Here is a 6,494-nt window from a genome sequence, read left to right as displayed (position 1 = left end):
GATAGATAGATAGATAGATAGATAGATAGATAGATAGATAGATAGATAGATAGATAGATAGATAGATAGATAGATAGATAGATAGATAGATAGATAGATCGATCGATAGATAGATAGATAGATAGATAGATAGATAGATAGATAGATAGATAGATAGATAGATAGATAGATAGATAGATAGATAGATTTGTCCCTGTAGGGTTTGTATCGTTGTCAACTGGCATTTCCATAAACACACATACATACATATGTGACATTAACAACAAAGAAGTTTTATCTCAGTAATTTATGGTACATTTTTGTTGTTTAATGAGTTAATGACTTACTGTATGATATAAAATGTTTCTGTTTCTTGAGAATAACAGAAGGCAGCACCTTCACCCTGAAGGAAGCAGCTCAAATGAAGATCTTGGGGGCGAGCTGTAATATAATCTAGTTTGTAGATCCAAACTAAATGTTTAAGTCTCAGTTAAATATTTAGTTTACAAGCTCATTGTTTATATATCTTGTGAACTAAATATCTAGTTTGGAGCAGTGACATATATAAATGTATGAATAAGACAGTGAAAATATGGCTTTGAAAAAAGAACATCTACACCATAACAGGGTAACATCCAGGTCAGCTTTTCAGAACTGGTGGGGTTATTTAACATTTATTCTCTAAACTGGTGGTTAGAAAGTGAAAATGAAAGATTTATCTCAGTGTTTTGTTTTTTTTTTTGCTGTGAAAGAGAACAAGTGAATCTCATCATAAACGTTTTACATTTACAGAAGATGGGACAGGTTTCTGACACAGACCTCATGTTTCTACTCCAGCTAAAAGCCAATCAGTCATCCTTAAGGTTTAGTGGCCTTCACAGCAGATCCTCCTCCACTGCTACACAAGCATGAAGAAGAATTAAGAAGTCCATGCAGACATCCTGCATAGTGAACCTGCCAGGAGACTTCTAAAGCTGATTGGTTGTGCTACCATTTTAGTTTACTTATGCAGATTGCAGTGGTCACTGTAAAGCTTTCAGTTCACACACAAAAGTCCAGGTTAGCGAGCCTGTGGGTCTCACTTAGATTGAGTGTCAGCACTTTCAGGTGATCAGTTATTTGGCTGTTGCTGCGCAATCACTGGTTGTAGTTATGAGCTAATGCGCTGTGTCTGTGACTGCGTCAGGGTGCTGGCGGTGGGGGCTGTTTGTGTGCTTGTGTGTTTTGAGTTGATCCCACTGAAAGTCACCTCTGATAGCCATTATACACCCACACACAGAAATATCCCTCAATTTCTCTTACCCCCTACCAGCTCACTCCCCCACAACGCAGACTAAACAGACATGTTTGTTGCCATGTTCCTGTGATTTGCAGAGGATTTCGAGCCGCGCCACGGATACATTAATATGGTGGTGAACGCTTCAAGGACTAGCCGGTGGTTCTTAAGCACAGCAGTATGTCTGTTGCTAGGAACGACTTTAGATTTGGAGGTTTGGGAAACAAAAGAGTTTGAGACTTCCCATCAGATTCTTTAAAACACTTTTACTGAAGTTGTCTTCATGAAATGCGGTGGAGGCACATCTTCTTGTGTTTCCATACAGCTGTGCATATGTGTGTCTCCTGGCTGTTTATGGTTCCGTATCCCCATCTGGGGCTCAGGGTGATGTTTTTGCAAACAGTTATGAAGGTAGTCTGATATTTTCTTTGTATGTGTACAAATTGTATGAAGCTGTAAATCACCTTGGCGCCTGTTGCCGTGCCGCAGCCTGCCTCTCAGCCTGTGTTCTGTGATAGATCTTGACAAGCCGCAGTCTGAATTATTGATCGTCTGATCTGAAAGTTTGATGCTTAGCCGCGGGGCTGGATTAACCTGCCAACAGCACCACCGGCTCCCCCTTTGAGGTAACTGCAACGCAGACGCACATATACAAATGCATATTCATGCCCACGTATGCACACATCAGACACCAGTTGACATGGAGGACCTTCCTCTTGGCTGCTAAGAGCCACACACGCTGTGCAGCCTCCCACCTGCACTTCTAATCCCGGCTTTCATTCGCTGCATTTGTCTTCTGACCCTCCATGAGTCCTCCTTGGTGGGTGTGTCACAGAGGTGGATATTCAGACCCTTTATTGAAAATCTAGAATACCTTCTGGGGTCATAAATCCTACAGCAGTGTGGTCAAGATTGCTGTCATAAAACATTCTTATTCTCTGAAACTGGGTTATGGTTACTGGGTTATATTCTAATGCTGTAAAAGTGGTTCACAGCCTTAAAGTTACTGTCAGAAGTTATCTTTACGAACTTGGACAAAAAGCTGAAACCAGAAGTTTACATACTCTGAATAAAAAGATGCAGACACATTTTATCTCACTCTTTCAGGTATAATCAAACCAAACTTCTCCTGTGTTTAGCTTAGTTAACATCACCAAAATGAAGAATAATGTCACAGATTTGTTTATTGATGTTTTCCATATCAGAAATTCACAAACAGAATGATTACTGCTTCTTTAAACAAAAAGAGAATGCCCAGAGGAAGGCGTCATGGCTTTGGGAACTTTGATAGGTTAAGAAACACATTTAGGTTAATTGGAGGCACACCTAAATGACCTATTTCAAGGCCTCAGCTGGAACACACTGTTTTCTGCTTGAGACAACTGGAATGTCTAAGCTCAGTGTCTTCCACTTTGACTGCAGGGCTTTCAGTCGATGCCCAGCAGAAATATTTATGGTGTTCCATAAAGTATTTTCCTAACTGCACCAGGCAAGTCGTCATCTGATGCACAGGGACGTCTTTACACGACCTCCATTTTGGTTCCTGATGTTGTAGAAGAAGTCATTCTTAGTTCAGTTTTCTAGATTTATCTGTTCACATTTTTTTCTGTGAAACATAATAAGGTACTTCAGGAAAATTTGCCTATTTGAAACTTTTTTGGTGGATCATATTAAAATTGTTCAAAAGGAATGATGTTTGGGAAGTTGAAGTTTCTAGGTGTAGTGCTGCTTGATATGCTATTGGCTGCCATATGCAAAACAGCCAATCCGAGAGTGACATCTATTGCCTCTGATTGGCTGTACTCCAAAGGGCGGACATAAAGAAGACAGTAGATGTTAGCTTCTTTGGTAATGCTAAGATGCTTTACAGTTAACTATTGATATTTAGGAAATATAAAAATACCATCTTCCATGTTTACATTTAATGATCAAACGGTTGAAATGGAAGAATAGAAATATCTGGGAGTCACAATTTACAATAGACATTCTGACACTGCATGCAAGAAAGTTCACCAATGTCCACCATTTTACTGTAAATTAAGACATTTTAACATGGACAGTAGTTTTATCAGAATGTTTGTTTTACTGAATCTGTTCTTTTTCTTTTGCTTGCAGGTTTGGGTTATTGATACTGAAATAACCCAAACAAAAGTCAGTCAGTCTTTGCCACTAAATTGTCAATGCCCCCCCAAACAACAACTCCACTCTCCACAAAAGCAAATCCATCAAGAAAGCTCGGGCAATTTTAGCTGGACCTAACCGTCCCCTGTTCACAGTTTTCTCTTTTACCTTCAGAAAAGAGAGTGGCTTCAAAAAGCTGCAAAAACAAACATTTTTAAGAATTTGTTTTGTGTACTTCATGTTCAGTTTGTTTGTTTATTTGGATCCCCATTAGCCATTGCTGTAACAATGGCTACTCATCCTGTGCCCGCATGAGTTGTGTTTGTCTGTCAGTAGTTATGATTTTATGTTTATACTGTGAATGTTTTTTCTGCTGGCTGCAATACAAATGCTGCCCTGGGAATATTAAATATACCTTGACCTTGAGATCCTGACCTCTGTGGAGAAAATCCATCAAGAACAGAGATCTTCTAAACCAGTCACAGTTTGGTCCAATTTGGTCAAATGTATTTAATGTTTCTGCTTGCCAGAGATTAATGGAGATGCCGCAGTTGCGAAATTGTGTTTTTTCAACATTAGCAGAATATACACAAACCTTTGTTTGTTTGTTTGTAATGAAAACTCATCTACTGGTCATAGTGTTTTGCTTCTGTGGTGAACATTAGCAAAAAGTAGATGGTAGATGCTGCTTTGGTCTCTTTGCTTTGAGCTGTGGAGTTCTGACGCAGGTAAAGCTAAGAACAAACACCAACATGGAGCTGGCGGTGTGCAGTGGAGCCTTCAAGGTCTTCCATGTTTGCTGCACTTTAGTCAAAACATCACTTAATCATCTGTGTTTCCCTTTATTTGCTTTCTTGACAGCCTCCTAAAAATTCCTGCTGGTAGTACTCTCCTGCTCCGACGTCCCTCCCTGTGCTGTTCCATAACTACATGACAAATTGACAAATTGTCAATTTTTTTTGTCAATGTTCCGACTGAGTGATTGCGATGAACTGAAGGTGTAATTATGAACATGTCCAGTATTTCTTAACACAGAAAACATTCCTTTTATGTGATGGGATGACAGATGACGGAACGTTGTAGGTTTAGCAGTAAAGCTGCATACAGCCTTGTTGGTTAAAGCCAGTCCTGCTGGCTGTGTTGTTGGAATGCAAGTGTCTTTATTTATTGGCGTTTCCTCCATCATCCTGAGCCTCTTCCTCTGTCTTCCATTTCCCTCCATCTCCTCCTGTGTGCTGCTCCTCTTATCTGTCACATTGTTGAAGTGAGTCCTGTGTCTCCTGATTTATTCATGATGCAACTTTTAATATCATTCACTGTGACACTGGAGTCTGCATCTCAAATTAAAATCCTTCAGGCAAAGTATGTGTTGGTGCTGGGTAAATGTTTGTGTGGCTCTTTGAATGGAAAAGACGGAATCAACAATCTATGCAGCTGGTTTCTATACCTTCCTTCACCTGATGACTTTATGCAAAACTGTTTAATCAGAGGAATATCAGAGGACCAGCCTGCTTTACAGAGGGTGTGCGACTCGCCTTCATGTCCCTCACTATGGTGATGTGGCATCTCAACAATTAGCCAAGTGTAATTGAGTAAGGTACATGATTATCAGCAGCAATTCCAGTGATGGAAAGGCACGCCGCCATTCAAGAGTGTGTGGGTGTTAACTACGAGCGTGTGTCTCTGCGTTTTTAATGGCCGCCATAAGCTTTGATGGAACATTACCAGTTGTTCGTGAACATGTGTCAACATATGTGGGTGGAAAGGTGTGCTTCTGAAGAGCTTTATCGGTTTAATCTCGTGGGCGGGATTTTGTGCATGTTTATCAGGATATTTGCAGAATTTGTCACAAGTGTTTGGAAGTGACAACGAAGGGGGAAAGCCAAGTTGAAGGTAGCCATATGTTTTTTTCCTTCATCTGTCAACATTACTTCTGTTCTGTGTGGAAGGACAGTTTGCAGCTGATAACGATCCGTTTCCTGTTACTGTCCAACGATGTTGAGTTCAGACATATTTTCCATGTAAGAGCAGATTATGTCATCTTACTAAAACAAAGCAGAATAAAAAAAGTAATCTCCCCGTTGATAAAATATCAGATAACTGGGATTATCCACCAGAGGTGTGTCATGCTGCATGTTTTGGTATCAAGCCAATGCAATGTGAATACAGGGCCAGGATCTCTGATACCAATATTTGTTATCTAAGTACAATACATTATCACACTTCTGACATTTAGATGTTTTTACGATGTTTTCTTTGGACTGTTTTGTTAAAACGTAGAACATAATTTAAATAAAGTTTATAGGTGTCTGCAAAGTACTTTAGCAACATATTACATTATATAGCAAATTTGTGCGCATTATTTTCTGAATTAAAAAAAGTACAAATGAAAATAGTTATTTAAGAGCAAATCAAAGCAACATATCCTATGGTAGAATTAAGAACCTACAATACAAAAATTTTATTCTAAGACAGAATCTGAAATTAAAATATTGATTTATTACATCAGTGTCTATCTGATACAGTTTATGATCAGTATGATCAATATTTTAGATTGGTTTACCCGCCTTTATTAACCACATTTATGGTTCAAGTTTACAAACCTCACTGAATATAGTAGATCATTTCAGTTGCCAATATTATGTCCTGTGGTAAAGTTCTGTTTCTTGTCAAAAGGCTGAGACGCCGTTTGTAAAGTTGCACAGTTTAGAATAAACAGCAAAAATTTGGTTTATTTCATTTATCATGTAGAAGAAATGTGGGTGTTCATTTTTCAAAGACAAATTTTCACCATTTTGTATTATTTTCAGAACTAAATATTTAACTAAATATTTATTTATATAGAGGTCAACATAACCCAGCTTTTATTTCAATATTCCACTTCTGCTTATCGGCAAGTAAATTTGCATCTTAGCTAAATATTTAGCCTGGACTTGTTTGGAAAATAAATGCTTAGTTTGGATATTAAATATTTAGTTAGCAAAATAAAAATCTAATTTGGAGATTTAAACACTTAGTTGGAAACTAAATATTTAGCTTCCCAAATGAATTTTTGAATTAGAAAACTCTGACATGTATAGATGTAGGAATAATATGGCAAATATATGACTTTGAAAAA

At 38.3% G+C, this 6,494-nt stretch overlaps 1 long non-coding RNA gene across 1 annotated transcript in view; it reads right to left on the bottom strand.

Annotated features, from left to right (window-relative positions):
* The window catches only part of LOC107836916 (uncharacterized), a 10,579-nt gene extending 4,430 nt beyond the window's left edge, over positions 1-6,149 (bottom strand). The window contains exon 1 of the long non-coding RNA XR_001662889.1: positions 5,980-6,149. This is a non-coding gene — a long non-coding RNA (uncharacterized LOC107836916). The remainder of the gene's footprint in view (positions 1-5,979) is intronic.
* Positions 6,150-6,494: the final 345 nt, after the last annotated feature.

Source organism: Poecilia formosa, unplaced genomic scaffold (assembly GCF_000485575.1).
Source record: "Poecilia formosa unplaced genomic scaffold, Poecilia_formosa-5.1.2 Scaffold96, whole genome shotgun sequence".
NCBI lineage: Eukaryota > Metazoa > Chordata > Actinopteri > Cyprinodontiformes > Poeciliidae > Poecilia > Poecilia formosa.
Note: the sequence above shows the minus strand (reverse complement) of the source record. Positions and strands in the feature narration are given on the sequence as shown.